Here is a 23576-nt window from a genome sequence, read left to right on the forward strand (position 1 = left end):
TCTTGATCCCCGCTCAACGGATCAACCCAAGACCTTCCAAGACAGAGCTGATGTGGGTGAACTTCTTATCAGAAAGTTTTGTGAAGATTAATCACACAGCACCAAAGACATTAGCAAAACAGCCAATGCTCTTTCTATGGAAAGTCTGACCTAACTGTATCTGTACTTTGGTGACTGCAATAGTGTGCTAAAATAAATATAACTATCTATAGAAATTCATCCGATTTTTTACCATTAATAACTTTGCACCAGTTTGACAAATCGCCACAAAACTTTGCAAACCTATAAAATGTTCTACATTGGCGGGGGATGCAATGTTTTATGATGATTGGATGGGGGGGCAAAGAAAAAAGGGGGGGCCCCAAAACACATTTTTCCACCAATGCATTTTCCATAGACTTTTGTGTTGCATGTGGCCCAAACATGACTGAACAGATTTTATTGAAATTTGGCAGCAGTATAGATTATGATGTGTAGATTATCTTTTTAGGTAACGTAGGTTAGTACACTTAGCTCCTCATTATGACCCTGGTGGTCTTAAGGCCACCAGGGCCACGGCAGCGGTCAGACCACCGCCAACGTGGCGGTCCAACATCCACAATAACGACTGTCGCAATTGCGCCACAGTCGGACTCCCAGCACCGCCACTTCTCCTCCACTGGAGGTGCTGGTGGTCCTAATTCACCAGGGCAGCGCTATGAGCAGTGCTGCCCTGGGAAGTACAACCCCCTCTCTGTCAGCTTTTACATGGAGGTAGCACTGCCATGTAAAGGCCTGCGGAGCCGGGATGCAGGGGGGCCCATGGGGGCCCCTGCTCTGCCCATGCACTTGGCATGGGCAGTGCAGGGTGCCCCATGGCCAGCCCCATCGCACATTTCACTGTCTGCTTTGCAGATAGTGAAAGTTGCAATGAGAGCTGGTGCACCCTACACACCACAAAATTGCAGTTGGCTCAATTATGAGCAGGCGTAAATGTTGTGGGTTGCTTCCCGCTGCACCAGCGGGCAAAAACTCTGTTTCTGCCCCCTTGTCCAGCAGCAATCTCGTAGTAGGGGCCGTGGGAATGGGGCCGCATTGGTGGTTCCCTGATGTGGGACTATGGTGGACGGCCTTTTCCGTCTGCCTAAGTCCTTATTAGGGCCTAAGTATTTTTAAAGCTATAAGGCATTTAAATTGATGATATCTGTGGCAGCCATATTTTTGTAAAACCTTACAGTATTTTGTGAGAGTACTGCTAGACATAGAGATGACAAGTCATTACGTGATTGGCTAAGACCTGCCTTTACAGTTAATCGCTTTAAGTTAAAGCCTGCCATGTCATTTTAAGTATACTTTGGCTGTGTTCTGGGTTACGGCCTTAGATACAGGTAAGCGTTATATTTTATATTTTTCCCTACCTATTACCACTTATTTAAAGTGGTAATTGGGAGGGAAATTATTTAAAAGTTTATATATATATTTTTTTTAAATCACAGGGTACTGCGGTACTACTTCAGAAGTGCCACAGTATCTTAAAAAATGTAAAAATAATTAAATATATAAACATTTAAAAAAAACACTGTACTACACTATATTTCAAAAATATAATGTAATTATGTGTATTCTAAATCTTTTACATATTTAATTCTTTACCAAAAAAGTCTACAAATCTACAAATTACTGTGTTACTTAAGAAAATAAATACATTTGCTGAAAATGTATAAATATTCTGTATCAGCATTGTTCACCAATCGAGTGCACTACAGTGTATTTTTACATTTTTAAATATATTTGTTTCCTGTAATTACTGCAGTAGTTTGTAGGCTCCCTGTAAAGTGTTTCAAAAATATATAGAAAATTATATATCAATAAATTTCACTACCTATTACTACTTTAATAAAGTGTTACTAGGTAGAGAACAACAATAAAAACTACTATTTACCTATATCTAAGGCCTTAACCTAGCACATACCCAAAGTGTGCTAAAAGCGGCATGGCTACCTTTTACATTTTGTAAAGACAGCCATTAGTGTATACTGTTTTGTCAATGGGATGTACAGTGGTATAAAGCAAAGTTACTGTGGTGTGTCGTGGTACAATATATAACTAAGGGGCTGATTTAGATGTTGATGGTAATTGTTCTGCCATCAATTTTCTGACTGAAAACGCACCTCCTGCCATGGTGGTCGGCCTGTCAGATTTAGATGTTGGTGGTCCCATAGGTAAAAGTCCACCCACGTCTCGCCGAATCCGCCAAGGAATCCCATCTGCCACTGATGACGATATAGGAAATAGTGGCTGATGGTGAAACTCCAGCTACACTTACCACCATGGGTCTGCATTTCCACCAAGGAAAGAGTGGGGGTCTGACCTCCAAGTCTGACTAGGAGGATTGGGGGGAAAAGGGATGAAAACCTACTTTTTGCCCCATTCCACTTTTGTTTTTGACTGGACATGACTGGACAGGACCCTCCGTCACTACTGCCAAGGGACCACTGAGAAAACACGCTCCCCCATTGCTGGACATGAAGGTAGGGAACCTGCATTGGCTGTGTATATTGGGGGGTCCCTGCACATGTGCATGCGACCACTATAGACATATACATGTCACAGTCATATTTTTTAGGTTTCTGTGACATGCATGTCGGGGACATGAGTGGCAGAGACATGGCTTGGGACACCCTGGTACACAACACATATTAAACACATATACAGAGCTGTCATTATGGTGCCAGTATTTATTGAGAAATGACTGCTGGCAGCACAATGACAGTACATTCACACCTGTCTACTATGTTCTTGTGTGCACATTGCCAGGTGGCCTGTACTGATCATGTTGTGCTGCGAGTTGTGTGTGTGAGTCGGTATGTGTATGTGTGTGTGTGTGATGCAATTGGTTGGGTGAGGTGGATGGAGCTGGTGTGGGTGATGTGGTTGTGTCAAGATGTGTGCCACTTGCTTATGGCACTGATGTTTTTGTGCATGTTGTGATGGGTGTTGCAGAGTGGAATATTCAGGTGAGTGGTGTGTGGTGGTCGTTGCCATGAATGGTGTAGTTGTGCTTGTGTGTGAGTGCTTTTGTGTAGGTGAGTGGGTAGTTGTGTTGGTTGTTGTGGTCGGGCTGTGTGTGTGTGTGCAGTGTCAATGTTGTGAACATTTTGTGTCATGAATGTATGGCAAATGTGTGTTTGCAGCATGCCCATATTGTGTTGCGATGGAATGGCAATGGATACAGATGTGCATACGGTGTGTTGTGTCATGTGTGATGCAGGGGCACACAAGTGGCAAAGGTAGAGTGTGTGTGACTTACCTCTATTCCACAGTCACTGTCATTGTACGATGTCCATTGAGCCCTGCGACGTCCTCCCCCATCAGCGAACCACCGGCAGTACACCGCCTACAGTTCTGTAACACCTAAATACGGCAGGTCGAAGACCGTCAACTTGACAGTCTTCTCGAGTCCACTGTAATATGGCTCGGCAGTGTGACAGCCAAGATCTAAATCAGGCCCTAAGTATTTTCAGACTTATAGCTTTAACACTACTTAAACTATTTACACCTACTAACTAAAAGTACAATTTACATCCATAATATATATTCCTTTCCTGCCACATTACATCTAAACTTGTACACCCACTTTCACTCTGTCTGTTTAAAGTGCCACACTCCACTTTAAGCCCCTCCACTCTATGCCACTCCACTTTATGCTACTCCACTGTAAGTTATTCCGTTTTATGCCACCCCACTCTATGTCACTACACCATATACCACTTCACTGTATACTAATCCACTGTACGCTACTCCACTCTACCTCCTCTCCACTCTACTCCACTCTACACCACTCCACTGTATGCTATTACACAATACACCACTCCATTCTATGACACTACAGTCTATGCCACTCCACTGCCTGTCCATCTAATCTACGCAACTCCACTCCACAGTATTACACTGTATGCAACTTCACTCTAGGCCACTATACTTTGTTCTGTTCCACTATGCCAATCCAATCTATGCCACACAAGTCTATGCCACTGCACTTTACACTATTATACTTTAAGATACTGCACTGTAGGCCACTCCACTGTATGCCACTCCAATCACAGACACTCCACTGTGTAGTATTGCACTCTACACCACTCCACTCTACATATTGCAGTGTGACGTCACTCCAGTCTATGCTATCACACTGTACACGACTACACTCTACCCCACTCCACTCTACCCCACTCTGGTCTGTGCCACTCCAATGTATTCCACTCTATGTTACTCCACACTATTCCACTGTATGACACTCCACTCTACACCACTTCACTGTACTCTAATTCACAATATGCCACTCTTCTCTATTTCACTCCACTGTAAGCCATTACAGTGTTATTCAACTCTACACCACTGCACTCTTCGCTACTTCACTGTACAGCACTCCACTCTAGCCCTCTAAGCTATTCCACTCTGTACCACTCCACGTTACACCACACAACTTGACAGCACTCCAGTGTATTCTATTACACTGTACACCACTACACCCTACCCCACTCCCCTCTACCACTCTACCACTCTCCACTCTTCAACACACTCCACTTCGCCCTATTCTTCTCTCCGCCACCCCAGTCTACACCACTCATCATCACCAATCGAGTGTATGCCACTCCACTGTATGACACTGCATTCTACACCATTCCAGTCTATGCTATTCCATTTTATGACAGTCCACTGTATGCCACTCCTCTGTACACCACTCCATTTTATGCTAGTCCACTGTACACTACTCTACTGCATGCTATTTCACTGTGTGCCACTCTATTCTATGCTACTCCACTCTACACCACTCCATTCTACATCATTCCACTCTACCCCACTCTACACAACTCCACTCTGCACCACTCCACTCTACACCACTCCACTCTAGGCTATCCCACTGTCCTTCACTCACGTCTACTCCACTCCAGTCTGTGCCACTCTTCTGTATGCAACTAAAGTCTACATTACTCTACTCTATGTTTCTTCATCCTACCAACTGCAATCTATGGCACTTAACTGTAGCTATTCCACTCTATGCCACTCTAAACTATGCCACTCCTTTATATGCCGCTACATTGTATGTCACTCCATTGTATGCTACTCCACTCTATGCCACTTCCCTCTATGCTATTCCACCGTATACTACTACATTGAATTTAATTTCACTCTACTTCACTCCATGGTAGCCACTCCACTCTACACTACTCTATTGTAAACTGCTCCACTCCACTCTATGCCACTCTACTCTACACCATTCCACTGTCTGCTATTCCACTGTACTCCACCACGTTATACCACACTTCACTTTCAATGTCAAGCAGCAGATGGTTGATGAAGAATGTTTTATTTTTTGATCCCTGGCAGAGGAGAATGTGGTGGAGAGCTCTGGTCATCTCAAAGGCAGAAGAAAGATTGTCACCTGAGGGACCAAAGAACTCCAACTGAATGCTTCTTTTGGAATGCAATGATGCACAATGCACATTTCAGTAAAGAATAAGCACACAGATATGAATACAGCAATAATACCCCATGTCCCATACTATACACCTCCCCTCTTTATATAAAAAACAACTAAAGGATTAAAGGAAAGGGCTGATTAAAGGAAAGCTCCTTACCGTGCAGCATCAATGGCCACTAAGTAATTTTCAAATATGCACAGCCATTGCCTCCATTTCACTGCTGGCTTCCCTGGATTTTGAAGAAACTGTGGAGGCTGCACAACATTGCTGCTAGTTGCCATGCTAGAATAGTACTGGAGCACAAATAGAAGTATTGAAATGGGTACAGCAACAACTTGCCAAAAGAAGGTTATATCAAAATATCTGGTGTGTGAATTACCGCACACAGTGTCACACAGAGTCACATAATGTGGCACAAGATGCACATATCGTCAGAAAACCAGTACACTGGCACAAGGCAAATGTAATGTACATACGAGTGCACTCCATAAAAACCAATGCACTCCCACAAGGCAAATGTAACACACGTACATGTGCACTATGGAAAAATAATCAGCTGGTTTCCTCTTTTCGTTTCACCATAAAGAGTTATGGCTGCTGCCCGCCGCAGCATCCATTGACAGCAAATACAGTTTCATCAATAAAAGGGATATCCAAAATGTCCGCTGGGAGAGTCACACTTTAAGCATCAGGGCTCCTGGCAGGCCACAAGACATAAAGCGCATTGCGCATTGCAGTCTCAAGCTGCACAGGCTCACTCGCTCCCTGTGACTCTGCAGCAGTAATTCCAGTGGCTCAGCACTGAAAACATTGGTGTTCAAATTAAATCAGCAGGTAATATTGTTACCTTTGCCGAACAGGGCCTTTCCAACAGAAAAATTCAACCTCACTGTGATGGTAGTCAGCACCTGCATAGGAAACAGCATCCGCTCACCACTGCTCTCCACTTTCTCTCAGCACTGAAATGTGCAATAGCTGTGGGTCAAACCGTAGCACTCAAAGTGATTTCCTTTCACTTTAAAAGATGCTCCACTCCTCGTACTAGTGATATTGGGGAATAAAGATGTCAATCAGCAGATTGCTGATGAAGAAAGGTCTTATTTTCTGATCCAAATAGTTACAACTCACGACAGAAGACAGCAAGGTAAAGGGCCATGTTCATCTCAGAGGCAGAAGAAAGAATGTCACAAGAGGGACCAAAGAATTCTACCTACATTCTCCTTCCGGAATGCAATGATGTACAATACACATTACAGTAAAGCATGAACACACAAATATGGATACAACAATATTACCCCATGCCCCATATCACAGCCATTCAACTTCACGCCATTCCATTGCACATTATTCCACTCTACGCAACTTCACTCTATGCTACTCCAGTGTACACAACTCCACTGTCTGCCTCTACACTCTAGGGCACAACTATCTATAATTTTCTGCTGTCAACAACTTCTCTCTATGCTAGTGCACTCTATGCCACTCCACTCTATGCAACTCCACTGTATGCCACTCCACTGTATGCCACTTCAGTCTACGACACTCCACTGTCCGCTACTGTACTCTACTTATCTCCACTCTATGCTATTCCTCTATATGTAATTCCACATTATGCCACTCCACTGTAGGCTAGTGCACTCTATGCCACTCTGCTATAAGCAACTCCACTGTATGTCACTCTACTCTACATCACCCTTTTCCATCCTATTCCACTCTACATGACTGTACTCTATAGCACTCTACTTTAGGCCAGTCCACTGCAGACTATTCTACTGCAGACAAGTACAGTCTACCCCCTGAACTCTACTCGATTCCACTCCATGCCACTCCACTCTACCCCACTGCACTCTATGCCACTCCACTGAATGCTGTGTATGCTATAACATTGTACGCCACTCCACTGTATACCATACCACTTCATGCCACTACACTCTATGCCACTACATTCTATTTGGCTCCACTGTACACTATTACACTCTACACCACTCCACACCACCCCATTCTACATACCTCTACTCTACACCACTCTACAGTATACTATTCCACCATACGCCACTCCCCTCTACACTATTCCATTGTATGCCACTCTACTCTACTATACTTCACTCTGCACTACTCGACTCTAAACCACTCTACTCTGTGCTATTCCACTATACGTAACTCTAATGTACTCAACTCCATTCTACACTATTCCACTTTATGCCACTATAGTCTACGCCACTCCAATCTAAGCCACTCACCTTCATACCACAACACTCTATGCCACTACACTCTATGACAATCCACTCTATGCCACTCCACTCTACACAGTTTCACTGTATTCCACTCCACTGTATGCTTTGCCACTCTTTGTAACTCTACTATACTTTACTCCACTCTATACCACTTCATTGTATACTATTACACTGAATGACACTTCATTGTAACTCACTTCATCCTATTAAGGTACTCCTCTGTACACCTCTCCACTTTGAGTCACTCTACGCTATGCTATTCCACTCTATGCCACTCCACTCTAACACAGATCACTCTTTGCCACATCAATCTACACCGCCCTACCCTATGCTATTCCGTGTACATAACTCTAAACTACACAACAATATTTTATGCTATTCCACTCTGTCAATCCATTCTATGGCATTGTACACCATTTCACCCTACCCTTCTCTACTCTCTTCTACTCCACTCTGCACCATTCCAGGCTACACCTCTCCACTTTACACCACTACACTCTAAGCTACTCCAATCTATGATATTCCATGTATGCAACTCCACTCTGCCACCCTCCACTCTGTGGAATTCGACTGCACGTCGCTACACTATATTCTTTTCCACTCTATGCAACTCCACCGTACTCCACTTCAATCTACACCACTATATGCAATTCCACTGTACGCTACTCCACTGCAACTCAACCTACTTTATGACACTCCACCCTACTACACTCCTTCTTCACTCCACACCACTTCAATGTACTTATTCCACTCTATACCACACCACTATATGCCACTGCACTCTACGACAGTCAAATGTATGCTCATCCACTGTGAGCCACTCCACTCTACTACACTTCATTCTAAACCAGTCCACCCTAAACCACTCCATTGTATGTTTTTTCACTTTACACCACTCTACTCTATGCCACTCCACTGTAAGCTATTATTTCAATCTTTGCCACTCCACTCTACCACACTCCACTCTACGCCACTCCACACTACACCATTCCAGTGTATGCTATTCCATTCTATGCCACTTCCGTCTACTCTACCCTAATCTACGCCACTACACCTATGCCACCTCACTGTAGACTGATCCACTTAACACTATTTCACTTTACTCCACTCTACTTTATGATATTACACTGTATGCTACTCCACTCTACGTAACTCCCCTGTGCACCATTGAACTGTATACTATTCCACTGTATGCCACTCAACTGTAACCCCCCCACTCTATGCCACTCCACTCGACACCACCTCATGGTGTTATTCTACTTTACGCCACTCCAGTATTTGACACTCCAGTCAACGCCACTCCACGGTACACCACTCTACTGTACACCACTCTGCTATGTGCTATTCCATTCTACACCACTCACCTCTGTGCCACTCCAGTCTACAGTACTCCTCTTTATTCCAGTACACTCCACTGCTCCAATTGATGCTATTTCACTGTATGGAATTCCACTATACAACACTCCACTCTACAGTATTCAACTCCACACCACTTCAATCATCATCATCATCTGCTGAAATTTAAACTCGCCTCAAAGAATGTTGGGGCTGCTAACGTGGAAAAGAACAAGGTAGCCAGGTCATGGAAACAGGTTAAAGTAGAGGAATTAGGCCCAGCTTTAGAAGCTGGTTGGGATAAGGCTAAAGCTATGGCCTTGCCCCTGATTGACAGCTTTCTGAAAGGAGTGGAAATGACCATGGAAGAAATGGTACCCCCCATAATTAGAAGGCCCAATAGTCACAAGAAACCAGGTCACCCTTGGTTTACAAAAGACCTCAAACTCCTTCAAAGAAAGTATCGACAGCAGGAAAGACGGTGGAAACTTAATCCAGTACCTGAGGAAAGGGTGGCCCTTAAGTCCACTCTAAAGGCTTATAAAGCAGCACAATTTATGGCCAAATCTGAATTTTATACTACCATAGTAAAGGAGGCTAATAATGCCCCCAGGGAACTTTTTAAGACTATTAAGGCCCTAACTGTGCCCATGAAGCCGGCTGGTCTAGAAAACTCTCAGGGTTTCTGTGACAAAGTTGCTTTTCATTTTGAAAATAATATATTGCAAATACATAGCAACTTTGATACCCAGATTATTCCCGAAGTATTACCCTCAATGATAACAGAGAGTGCTACACCAGAAGACCAGTCACTAATGTCATATTTCCAACCCCCTTCCATGGATACTATTAAAAAGAAGATTCTTGAAATTAAATCGGGCTCCCCTCTGGATCCGTGTCCTCCTTCCATTTTTCACTTGGTTCTGGATTTAATGGCACGGATGTTGGTCCCCATTTACCAAGAGGTAGCTATATCTGGGGAGTACCCATCTATCTGGAAAGAAACGATAGTAGTACCCCTCAAGAAAAAACCAGAGGGGGATAATCAGGACATGAGTAATTTGCGGCCAATAGCACGTCTCCCGTTTTTGGCAAAGATTCTAGAAAAAAATTGAAAACTGAATTGATCGATTTTTTAACAAAAGTGGATGCTCTTGATATCTCCCAACACGGGTTCAGAAAAGGGCAAAGTACAGAAACTGCCCTAATCTCATCCTCTGATACTATTCGAAGGATGGTTGATGAAGGCAAGGCGGCCGTTTTGGTTCTTTTAGATTTATCCGCTGCCTTCGACACTATCTCTCCCACACTATTAGTGTCCCGTTTGCATCATGTGGGTTTGAGGGACAAGGCGCTTAAACTTTTGAAGTCTTTTCTTACAAATAGATGGACCACAGTTAGCTGTGGTGATTTCAAATCTAGACCTTATCTTCTGCCATGTGGGATTCCGCAGGGATCTTCCCTCAGCCCCACATTGTTTAATGTGTATGTAGCGCCTTTGGCTAGTCTAATTCGTACTTTTGGTTTCATTCCATCTTCCTATGCTGATGACTCCCAGCTTATTATTCCTATTAATCAGCCATAGAAGGAGGTTGCAGATCGGTTTAGTAATTGTATGGTGGAAGTGAGTAAATGGATGAAGACCAATTGGCTAAAAATGAATGCCACCAAAACTGAAGTTTTATGTTTTGGACCTGGAAAGAATTTATGGAACTCACGGTGGTGGCCCTCTGAATGTGGTAACTGCCCTGTGCCCACTACTGTTACTAGAAACCTAGGCATCTTGTTCGACTAACATCTGTCTTTTAAAAAACAGATTGATCATGTGGTAAACATCAGTTTATGGTCAATTAAAATGCTCAGAAAAATCTTCCCCTATCTGTAACATGAATGGAGAGTATCTGCTATCCTGGCATTGGTTATGTCCAAGATAGACTACTGTAATGCACTGTTCCTTAATCTGGATAAGGGGCTGATAAAAAGACTCCAATTAGTTCAGAATTCTGCTGTCAGAGCGGTTCTTAATCTCCCACGATGTATATCAGTTAGAGAGAGTCTTAGGAAATTACATTGGTTACCAGTGGCACAGCGTATCCAGTTTAAGTCGCTCTGCCTTACTTTTAAGGCAGTTCATGGAATAGGGCGACGGTACCTGACTTCCAGACTCCTCCTGCATGTACCTAAAAGAAGCTTGAGGTCTTCCCAAGCTCACTTGATTCAGATCCCTCGCACACATAAAGCCAAATGGGGAGACAAAGCTTTTACAGTAGCTGCAGCCAGAGGATGGAACTCTCTCCCACAGAATATTAGGCAAGAATCAAGTTAGATGAAATTTAGGAAAATGGTGAAAACTTGGATCTTTGCACGTTAATTTTTTGGTACATCAAGATCAGGGTCTTTGATTTAGTTTGTTTCAGTTTCTTCTATTGGATGTTTTTCTATCTTCATTATTTCTGTTATTTTCCTTATCCTCTGTCTATTTTTTACTACGTGCTTTCTTCCCAGTGCTTCGATGCTCTCTGAGTAGGAACGCGCTTTATAAATCTCGAATTACATTACATTACATTTTTAATGTACACCAGTCCACTTTATGCTATTCCACTTTATGCAACCCCACCTTACACCACTTTCCTTTATGCCACTCCACTGTAAGTCACTTCACTCTATGCTGCTCCACTGTACACCAATTACCACTATGCCACACTACGATATTTCACTCTATGCCACTCCACTCTACAGCACTCCACTGTATGCTATTACACTAGACACCACTCTACTCTACCTTACTTCACTCTACGCCACTCCACTCTACACCACTCTACTGCACACTTGTTCACTCAATGCCACTACACTCTACACCACTCCAGTTCATACCATTTCACTGTATACCACTTCACTGTGCCTCACTCCTCTCTATGCCACTACACTCTATGCCACTGTACAGTACACTGCTCCTCTCTATGCTACTCCACTCTATGCCACCACACTCTATTGCATTCCATTGTATTGTATTCCACTGTACACCTCTCTACTCTATCACACTCCACTCAATGTCACTACACCCTACACCACTGTACTGCATGCTATTCCACTGTATACCACTCCACTGTGTTCCACTCCACTCTGCACCACGCTACTGTATTGTACTCCACTCGACACCACTAATTTTTTGCAATTCCGCTCAAGACCACTCCACTCTGTGCCACTCCCCTCTATGCCACTCCACTCTTGGGCTATTCTTCTGTAAGCTAGTCCACTTTACCACCCTTCACTCCACACCACTCTACACCACCCCACTTTACATTAATCCACTCCATTCTAATCCAATCCACAGTATTTCATTCCACTCTATGCCACTCCACTCTATGCTACTTCACTGTACTCTCTTCCACTCTACGCCACTCCACTGAACCACAATCCACTCTATGCCACTCCACTCCACAACACTCTACTCTGCTGCACTTCAGTCTATGCCACTCCACTGCACCTTACAGTGTACCTCACTTCACTCTCCAGTACACTATTCCACTCAAGACCACTCCACTATGTGTGACTCCCCTCTATACCACTCCACTGTATGCTTTTCCATTCTAAGCTACTCTACTTTATCACACTTTGCCCAATACCTCCCCCCTCTACACCATTCCACTCTACACCACCCCACTATATGTTATTCCACTCCATTCTATGTCAATCCACAGTACACTATTTCACTCTACACCACTCCACTCTATGCCACTGCACTATATTTTCTTCCACTCTACTCCACTCCACTCTATGCTATTTCACTGTACTCTCTTCCACTCTACGCCACTCCACTATACCACAATCCACTCTATGCCACTCCACTCCACAACACTCTACTCTGCTGCACTTCAGTCTATGCCACTGCACTGCACCTTACAGTGTACCTCACTTCACTCTCCAGTGCACTATTCCACTCACGACAACTCCACTATGTGTGACTCCCCTCTATACCACTCCACTGTATGATTTTCCATTCTAAGCTACTCTACTTTATCACACTTTGCCCCATACCACCCCCCTCTACAACATTCCACTCTACACCACCCCACTATATGTTATTGCACTCCATTCTATGTCAATCCACAGAACACTATTCCACTCTACACCACTCCACTCTATGCCACTGCACTATATTTTCTTCCACTCTACGCCACTCCACTGTACCACATTCCACTATACGCCACTCCAGTCCACACCACTCCACTCTGCTGCACTTCAGTCTATGCCACTCAACTGCACCTTACATTGTGCCTCGCTTCCCTCTCCAGTATGCTATTCCAATCTGTGCCATTCCACTCCACGTCACTTCACTGTAACCCACCCCACTATACGTCTTTCCACTCCATGCCACTCCACTTGACCACATTCCACTCAAAGACACACCATTCTACACTACTCCTCTGTATGCTATTCTACTCCACTGTATACCACTTCACTGTATGCCACTACACTCTATGCTATTCCACTGTATGCAGCTCCACTCTATGCCACTCCACTCTACTTCAGTGCACTCTATAGTATTCCACCCTTCTCAACTCCACTGTACGCCACTTCACTGTACACTATTCTACTGTATCCCACTTCACTCTATTCCACTCTACTCTGCACTGCTCCGTTCCACACCAGTTCACTCTACCCCAACCCACCCCACTATACACTATTTCACTTTTATGCATGCACAGTCTAAGGCACTCCAATCTATGCCATTCTACTGTATGCTTACCAACTCCCTGCCACTCCAGTGTACGCCAAGCCACTGTATGGTACTACACTATGCATCACCCCACTTTTAGCCACTCCACTGTATGCCACCTTATTTTTCACTATTCCACTGTATTCCACTCCACTCTATGCCACTCCACTGTACACAACTCCATTGTTTGTTGTTCCATTCTATGCCACTCCGCTGTACAACACTGCATTCTATGGCACTCCACTTTACACCACTCCACTATGTGCTATTCCATTCCATGTTACTCCACAGTAGGTCACTGCAGTCTGCGCCATGCCACTATATGCCACTACACTCTAACCACTGCACCCAACAATAGTCCACTCTATGCCACTTCACTCTATGCAGCTCCACTGTATGCCACTATACTGTACGGTATTACTCTGTACACCACTCTAAGCTAGTCCACTCTATGCCACTTCACTCTACACCACTTTTCTGTGCGCTATTCCACTTTATGCCTCTTCACTCTATACCACTCAAGTATTGGCCACTACACTGTACCTTATTCCACTCAATGCCGCTCCACTCAATGCCACTCCACTATGTGCCACAACACTCTATGCCACTTCACTGTACGCTATTTAAATCTCAACCACAATACTCTAAAACACTCCAATCTATGCAACTGCACTGTACTCTGTTTCACTCTACACTACACTGTACCACACTCCACTCTACACTAGTCAGCTGTATGCCACTGCACTGTACCCCACTTAACTCTATAGTATGCTATTCCACTCTATGCCACGCTACTCTATGTCACTTCACTGTATTCCACCCCACCGTACACCCTTTCACTCTATGCCACACCACTCAGCCACATACCACTCTACGCCACTTTATTCTACACTACACCATTGTACACAATTCCACTCTATGCCACCACAATGCCACTGCACTGTATACAACTACACTCTATGCCAGTGGTTCCAAACTGTGGTCCAGGGCTCCCAGGGGGTCCACCACGCCACCTCAGGGGGTCCGCGACCACTTAAAAAATTAAATTATATTAACAGATTACTAAAGTGTGTGTAAATAAAGAAGCTGAATGTGCAACTGCATTTTTTTAAACCAACTGTAAATGTGAAGAAAGCAGGTGCAACAAACAGAATATAGTATGGAGGGTGAGTGGTTTCAATTGTATTTAGGAAAGCTCCAACCTTTCTATAAAAAAAATGTTTTTATTTTATTTATATATGTTTGTGAATTAAATAAAATGTGTTATCATTTGTGTATTTTTTTGATGAATGTTTTTTCTGGATTTTTCTATGTTGTTTTACAGTTTAAATCATCATAGTGCTAAGGGTGGGATCCCTGGCTTTAAGTAATGACTCAGTGGGGGGTCCTTGGTTTTTAATAATGATTTAATGGGGGTCCCCGGGTTCCACTAATGATTAAGTGGGGTCCCCAGAAGTCAATAAGTTGGGAATCAATGCTCTACGCCACTACACGCTATGCTATTCCACACTACGCAACTCCACTCTATTATAGTGCACTCTAGGCTATTCCACTCTTCTCAACTCCACTGTACACCACTTCACTGTACACTATTGTACTGTACCCCACTCTACTCCACTCTATACCTCTCCACTCCACACTATTCCATTCTACACCAGTCCACTCTACCTAACCCCACTGTAAACTATTCCACTTTTATGCAAGCATAGTCTAACCCACTTTGGTCAATGCCACTGCACTGTATGTTATTCCGCTGTATGTCACTCTACTCTACACCACTGCACTATATGCCACTCCCTGTTACCCCACTCTTCTGCACGCTATTCCACTCTCCACCACTCCAGTCTATGTCACTCCGCTGTATGCCACTACACTGTACCTCACTCCACTTTACACCATGTCACTCCACTTTATCCCATTCTACTTTTCACTATTCCAGTCTACACCATTCAACTCTATGCCACTCCACTGTATGTCATTCCGTTGTATGTTGTTCCACTCCATGCCACTTCACTTTACCACACTCCAGTCTATGCCACTCCACTTTACACCACTCTGCTGTATGCTATCCATTCCATGTCACTCCACTGTATGCCACAGTAGCCCACACTACTCCACTCTACGCCTTCATGCTAGTCCACTCATCGCCGCTCCACAATATGCCTCTATACTGTATGGTCATACTCTGCACACCATTGTTTGCTAGTCCACTCTATGCGACTCCATTTTATGCCACTCCATTGTACACTACTCCACTCTGTGCCACTCCACTCTATGCCACTTATCTGTATGCCGTTCCACTTTATGCCACTCCAATCTACACCATTTCAGTCTATGCCACTCCACTGTACCCTTTTCTACTCATCACTCCACTCCACTCTACATCACTCCACACTGCACCATTCCACTCTATGTACTTCTGTGTTCGTTACTTCAATCTACCCTACATTCCAATCTATGCCACTCCACTCTACACCATTCCACTGTACCTTATTCCACTCTATGCTATTCCACTTTCTGCCAGTTAAATCCATGCCACTCCACTGTATGTCACTACACTATAAGCCACTCAACTCCACGCTATTTCACTGTGCACAACTTCACTCTATGCCACTCCACTCTATGCTAGTCCACTCATTGCCATTCCTGCTATGTCACTCCACTATATGCCACTACACTGTGTGGTATTCCAGTGTACATCAGACCACTCTAAGCTATCTCCCTATTCTACTCTACACATCTCCCCTCTATGTCATTCTGGTCTGCACCACTTCACTCTCCACTCTAAGCTGTTCCTGTATGCAATTCCACTCTATGCCAATGCAGAGTACACCACCCTACTGTACGCTATTCCACTCGATGACACTCCACTCTCCCACACTCCACTGTACGCCACTACACTGTGTGTCACCCTGCTGTTCACTACTCCACTCTTCACTATTTCACTTAACACCACTCTACAGCACATTATTCCAGTGTATGCTACTTTATTCTATGCCCCTACCCTGTGCACCACTCCACTGTATGCTATTTCACTGTATTCCACTCTACTCTAACACACTCCACTCTATAACATTCCACAAGATACCACACTACTACATGCTGTTCTACTCTATGCAACTCCATTATATTCCACTCTGGTCAGTGCCACTCCACTGTACACCACTCCACTGTACACTACTCTACTCTGCACTATTCCACCGTACACCACTCTGCTCCATTCCGCTCCAGTACACCCCAATCCCCTTTACACCACTACATTTTAAGCTATTGCACTCTGCGCAATTCCACATTTTTGTGGCTCCACTCCTGGACACTCCACTGTACACTATCCCACTCTGTGCTGCTCCATTCTACGCAGTTCTACTGTACGCCACTCTACTGTAGGTTTTCCGCTCAATGGGACTCCACTGTATTCCACACCACTCTACAGCACTAAACTATACGCTATTCCACTGTATACAATCCACTGTACCTCACTCCACTCTATGTCACTCCATTGTACACCACTCCACTCTATGCCACTTCATTCTACAGCACCCTAGTGTTTGCTATTCTATTCTACACCACGATGACCTGTGCCACTCCAGTCTACACCACTCCACTGTATGCCTCTTCACTGCACCCCACTCCACTCTACACCACTCTACTCTATGCCATTTCACTCTGTGCCAATCTACAGTATGCTACTCCACTGTATGCCACATGTTAGACCTGACAGCCTTAGAGTGGTCATCCCCCAACTTTTTGCCTTCCTCCCTCCATCTTTCTTACCCTGGTTTTTAAGGTTTTATGACTCTGCACACTTTACCACTGCTGACCAGTGCTAAAGTGCATGTCTTGTCTTCCCTAAACATAATAACATTGGTTCCTACCCAATTGGTGTAATTTAATTTACCAATAAGTGCAGACTTGTGCCCAGTGCCTGTAAATTAAATGCTACTAGTGGGCCTGCAGCACTGAATGTGCCATCCACATACGTAGCACCTTAACCATGTCTCAGGCCTGCCATTGCAGGGCCTCTGTGTGCAGTTTCCTTGCCACTTTGACTTGGCATTTAAAACTACTTGCCAAGCCTTAAACTCCCCTTTTTTCTGCATAAAGTCACCCCTCAGATAGGGTGTAGGTAACCCATAGGGCAGGGTGTTGTGTAGGTGAAAGGCGGGACATGGGCTTATATGTTTTACATGTCCTGGTAGTGAAAAACTCACAAATTTGTTTTCCACTACTTTGAGGCCTGCTCCTCTCATAGACTAGCATTAGAGCTGCCCTCACATACTTTTAAGTGGTAGATTCTGATCTGGGAGGAAGAGCCCTGTCATATTTAGTATGGCCAGAAAGGTAATAGAAAATCATGTTTACTGTTGAAGTTGGATTTAATATTACTATTTTAGAAGTGCCACTTTCAGAAAGTGGACATTTCTTTGCACTTATTGCCATCTGTGCCATACAGCCTATCTCCAATCCATGTCTGGTGTGCTCTGGTTGACAGCTCTCCTTGTGCATTCCACCCAGACAGCCATAAACACAAGACACTCAGGTGGTCATTTCAACCTCGGCGGTCTTTTTGAAAGACCGCCAAGGGACCGCCGTGCTGAAGCCCGCCAGTGCAGGCGGTTTTCCGCTCTGCGAATTATGACTGCTGGCAGCCCTCTGTCCTTTTTCAGATGGAGAGCCGCCAGCAGCCATACTGGCGGTCGGCGGGGAAGTGGAGGTTGCTCCACATCTACCACCCCGTCATCAGAACACTGCCCACCGAATCACGTTCTGGCGGTGTTCTGGTGATGGGGTGCTGGCGGCCGAGCAGCCCCCATGGATCCCGTCCCCACCTGGAAGATCAACGGACCAGGTAAGTTGATAGTCCGTTAGGGGAGGAGGGGTGTTGTGTGTTGTGTGCGTCCATGGAGGTGTGCGTGTGAGTATTTAGAGGGGGTGTGTGAGTGCGTGAATGCATGCGGGGGTGTAGTGTGTTCGGAAATGTGTGCTTGTCTGTCTGTATGTATGTCTGTATGGATGTGTGCATGTCTGTCTGTATGGATGTGTGCGTGTATGTCTGTATGTGGGTGTGCATGTATGACTCTGTGTGTGTCTGTAGGCATGTTTGTTGGTATGTGTGCGGGTATGTGTGTTGGTGGTGTATGCATGTATGTACGGTGTGTGTCTGTGTAGCAATGTTGGGGGTAGGGGTGGGGAGGGGGCCCTGCCACCTTTGGGGGGTGGAAGAGGGGGTGGGGGGGTGGGAGGAATACTCGGGGTGGGGGTGGAGGGTGGGGGAGACCCCTATCAGTGCCAGGGAAGGAATGCCCTGGCACTGATAGTGCTTACTCCCATGGATTTCATGGCGGTTCCCAACCCCATGAAATCCATGGCGGTCAGCCAGGTCTTGATACCCCCAGCGGTCTTGTGACGGCCGCCGGGCTGGAGACCTAAGTCTCCAGCCCAGCGGTCGTCTCCACCCTGGCGGTCGGATCAGAGAAGTGGCGGTTACCGCCATGGTCATAATTCAATTTTTTTCCCGCCAGCCTGTTGTCGGTAGTACCGACACTTCTCCGCCGACCGCCAGGGTCATAATGAGGGCCACAGTCACATCTGCATTCATCTGCATACTGAATGGGTTTCCCAGGACAGTTAGGGTTTAGGAGCTCTCTCTTACACTTCAAAGGCCAGTGGCCTGCCCTCACACAAACAATAATAACCCCCACGGGTATCCTGGCAGACAGACCTGGTCCGAAAGGGGAACTTATGCACTTTCAAACCACTCTATGAAGTTTCCCCCACTTGAAAGTCATTTTTGGTTAAATAAACTGGGTCTCTGACCCTACCAAATGTGACACATCAGGGTCTACACCTGAACACTGTCAGGGAACTGCCGGCTGCCCAAAGGACTCATCTGCACTGCTGTGCTGAGAAGGACTGCTGTCCTGCTTGATGACCTGCTGCTTGCTGGCCTCTGACTATGCTGGAAGGACTGTGCCTTCCCGAAAAGTGCTTTCCAAGGGCTTGGATTGGGCTTGCGTCCTGTTCTGAAGTCTCAGGGCCAACAAAGACTTCACCTACTAGCTTCTAGCTACTATACCAACTTCAGCGACTCCAGTACTGACTTCAGTGATTCCCACACCGACGCCACTGCCCGACACCACACCGCTGTTTGCTTCAGCTCTGTGGTCCTAGCTGCACGCAATGACTGTAGCCTGCAACGCAAGTCTGGCATTGCCACAACACCGCTGATGGCCTGCAGTGTAATTGCGACACTGTGAAGTCAACACATCATGTCCTGACCGACGGGATCCATCAACCCCGCTGCATCACAAGGATTGACACCTCACCAATGACGTAACAGCTTTCCCTGCAACCAGACAGAACTGATGCCTCACCTCCCATGCCTTGCAGTACGGAACCAATGCCTCACCTCACCGGATGCCATAAGAGACTGATGCCACACCGGCTCCAGTGATGCATCACCTCCCTGACTCCATGCAACTTCTTTGTTTCTTCGTTTTCAAAGGTACTGTGCCTTGGGGTCTGTGCAGCTCTGGATTATTTGGAACTCCATCAACAACGTTGTGATAGCCTCAGTTGGAGCTGTTGCGTTTCTAAGCGCTTTAGTGGCATTTCATCTTTAAAAATTCCTAACTTGGCTTGTATACATTGGATTTTTGTTGTTTTGACCTTATTTTATTCCAACAAATATTATCTATTTTTTCTAAACCTGTGTGGTGTATTTTTGTGGTGTTTTCACTGTGTTACTGTATGAGTTATTACACAAATACTTTACACATTGCCTTCTAGTTTAAGACTGCCTGCTCTGTGCCAAGCTATCGGAGGATGAGCACAGGGTAATTTGGGTTGTGTTGTGACTTACCCTGACTAGGATTGTGGTCCCTACTTGGACAAGAGTGTATACCTCTGCCAACTAGAGACCCCATTTTTAACACCACTTCATTGATGCACCCCACTCTGCATCACTCCACAATGCACTATTCCACTCTATGCCACTCCACATTACAAACCTCCACTGTACACCACTATATTTTACACCGATCTACGCCATTCCACTCTACACTGGTCCACTCAATGGCACTTTACAGGACATTTTTCTAAACTATGCTACTCCACTGTACACCACTCCACTCTACGCGACTGCACTCTATGCTATTTCACTCCATTCTTCCACAATCCCTCTGCTCCACTCCACTCTACACCACTCCACTGTACTATTTGCAATTCTATGCCCGTCCACTCTGTGCCAGTCTACTGTTCGCCACTTCAGTGTATGCTATTACACTGTATGCCATTCCGCTTCATTCTACACCACTCCACCCTACACTGTCCCACTCAACAACACTGCACACTAAGCCACTTGAGCCCACAACACCCCCTCTATGCTATTCCACTGTATACAACTCCATCCTTGTAGAAAGATGGCTTTTTATGTGGTGTACCAATGCAGGGGTACACCATGCAGAAACCCAGATGACCCTTATTGGTTACAAGGGCTTTCCTGTACAATTCCACTGTTGAGTATTTCTGGTACATACAGCACCAATAAATGAGATGCACTCTCAAAAAGAAATCTGAGACCAATTTAGAAAAATAACACGGATTTTTATATTTAAGTAGTAGTAGTCTTTATTCAGTTACATGAAAAACCTTAAAAGCAGAGCAAGTTAAAATACAAGTACAAACACAACCCCACAAAAGAATAAATAATTAAGTTAAAAACATAAAGACAATGTGCATATAAATATAAATATGATATATCCATTTATCATGAAGTCACAGTCATCACTGGTTATTATAATACAGATACATTATATTAATAAATCCCATTAAATATTTCATCCACAGACAGTATTCGCCAGTCAGTAGGTGGGTAGGCCAAATACAATATTTAGGGGCATATTTATGAAAAGTGGCACTGCACCTAGTGCAGTGTCACTTTTCTTGCACCCCTTAGAGCCCCCCTAATGCCCCCATGTGGGCGCTGTATTTAATATACGACGCACCATGGCAGTATTTAGGAAACTAGCATCAGAATTTTTTACGCTAGTTCGGCGCTTGGCAGGATTGGCCACAAAAATGTTGACGCTAATGCTGCAAAACACCCAGAGGCCCATTGTAACCAATGGGAGCCTCCTTTTAATGCCTGCTGTGAGCAGGTGTTAAAAATGCCATAAAAAATTACGCAAAGAAATCTCTTAGATTTTTTGCGCCATTTTTCCGTCTCTCCTAACAGGGGAACACCCTCTTTGCATACATTATGCCTGGTGGAGGCATAATGCGGCGCAAATGGTGACAAAGTGGCACAATGCATGCATTGTGCCACTTTGTAAATATGCCATGGCTTTTTTGGCTATCTAACGCCACATTTGCGTATAAAAACTGGCACTAATGTGTCCTTAGAATTACGCTAGACCCTCTTAAATCTGGGCCCTAATGAGAAAAAATAATAATTACAGACCAACTTAACCTGCACCTAATTCTCCAGGCATTCATCAGGTATTTAGACAGGGAAAAAACTAGGCAGCCGCTAGCATCACTTTTGAGGTTCCGCAAGATGAACCTCAGCTGTCTAGATTCAAGAGCTCGGCAGATAGGTAACAACCAAGTCCTCCTGATTTTTATATAGTAAGGGCAAAAAAAAGAAAATGCTCTTCCGTTTCTTCAGAAGCAGAACAGGTTGGACATTCTGGAGAGATGCCTGACCCATTCAAGCCACTACAGAAACTGTTAAGTGGCAGGATACTGTATCTAAATTTAAGATACAATGATTTCGCTTGGGGGCTCAATCATACTCATAAAGTCCTCCAAACGCATTTGGGGGGTCATTACAACCCTGGCGGACGGTGTTAAAGCGGCGGCAATACCGAAAACAGGCCGGCGGAAATAAAAAGGGAATTATGACCGTGGCGGAAACCGCCAACATAGACAGCCACTTTAACACTCCGACCGCCACGGCGGTACAGACAAGCAGCGCGGCAGTACCGCCCACAGTATTACAACAGGCCAATCCGCCACCTTTTCCGGGGCGGATTCACTGTCGATAAAAACACGGCAGAAACAGACATTGCAATGGGAAAACGCTCACCTGAACAAACTCCACGAGGAAGGAGGGCACCATGGAGCCGGAACTCCAAATACTCCCTGCGCTTGTCTTCCTGTTCCTCTACGAACATCTGCAACGGCAGCGCCGAAGACAACGGTGAGTACTGCACCCACGACATAGGGGAGGGGGGAGGCAAAAGTCACGGACATACACATGCAACAGCCCCACCCCCAACCCGACCCTCACCCACTACATCACACACACCAATGCATTTCCGAACATCACAGTAACAACTCCCCCGGAAGAATGCTAAGACAAAAGGAAATTAGTTCAACCATTGTAATGTTTCAAAAAACAGTAAGCTCATATATACATCAATATGTACACATTCCAAATATATACATCACGATTAGTAGTACAGGTATGCACATTTCAATGTCCGTGGACCACTTGGCCCAAAATGCATGGGCGAGGCCCACACACGATACCTGTCCTGGAAGGGAGAGAACACTGCAGGGGCATCAGATAGAAATACAATAGGCACCTCAGGGGGAAGGGAGGGGGGGGGCACCTCAGCCGGATGACTGCACCACGCCAGATCCACGACGGTGCTCCATGCCCATTGATGTATCCTGGGGAGTGCAAAGCCACAGTCTCACAAGTCTCTACAGTGGGTGGTTTGCCCACTGTACCATCCTGGGGAGTGCAAAGCCACAGTCTCACAAGTCTCTACAGTGGGTGGTTTGCCCACTGTACCATCCTGGGGAGTGCAAAGCCAC

The sequence above is a fragment of the Pleurodeles waltl genome, chromosome 11 (assembly GCF_031143425.1).
Source record: "Pleurodeles waltl isolate 20211129_DDA chromosome 11, aPleWal1.hap1.20221129, whole genome shotgun sequence".
Taxonomy (NCBI): domain Eukaryota; kingdom Metazoa; phylum Chordata; class Amphibia; order Caudata; family Salamandridae; genus Pleurodeles; species Pleurodeles waltl.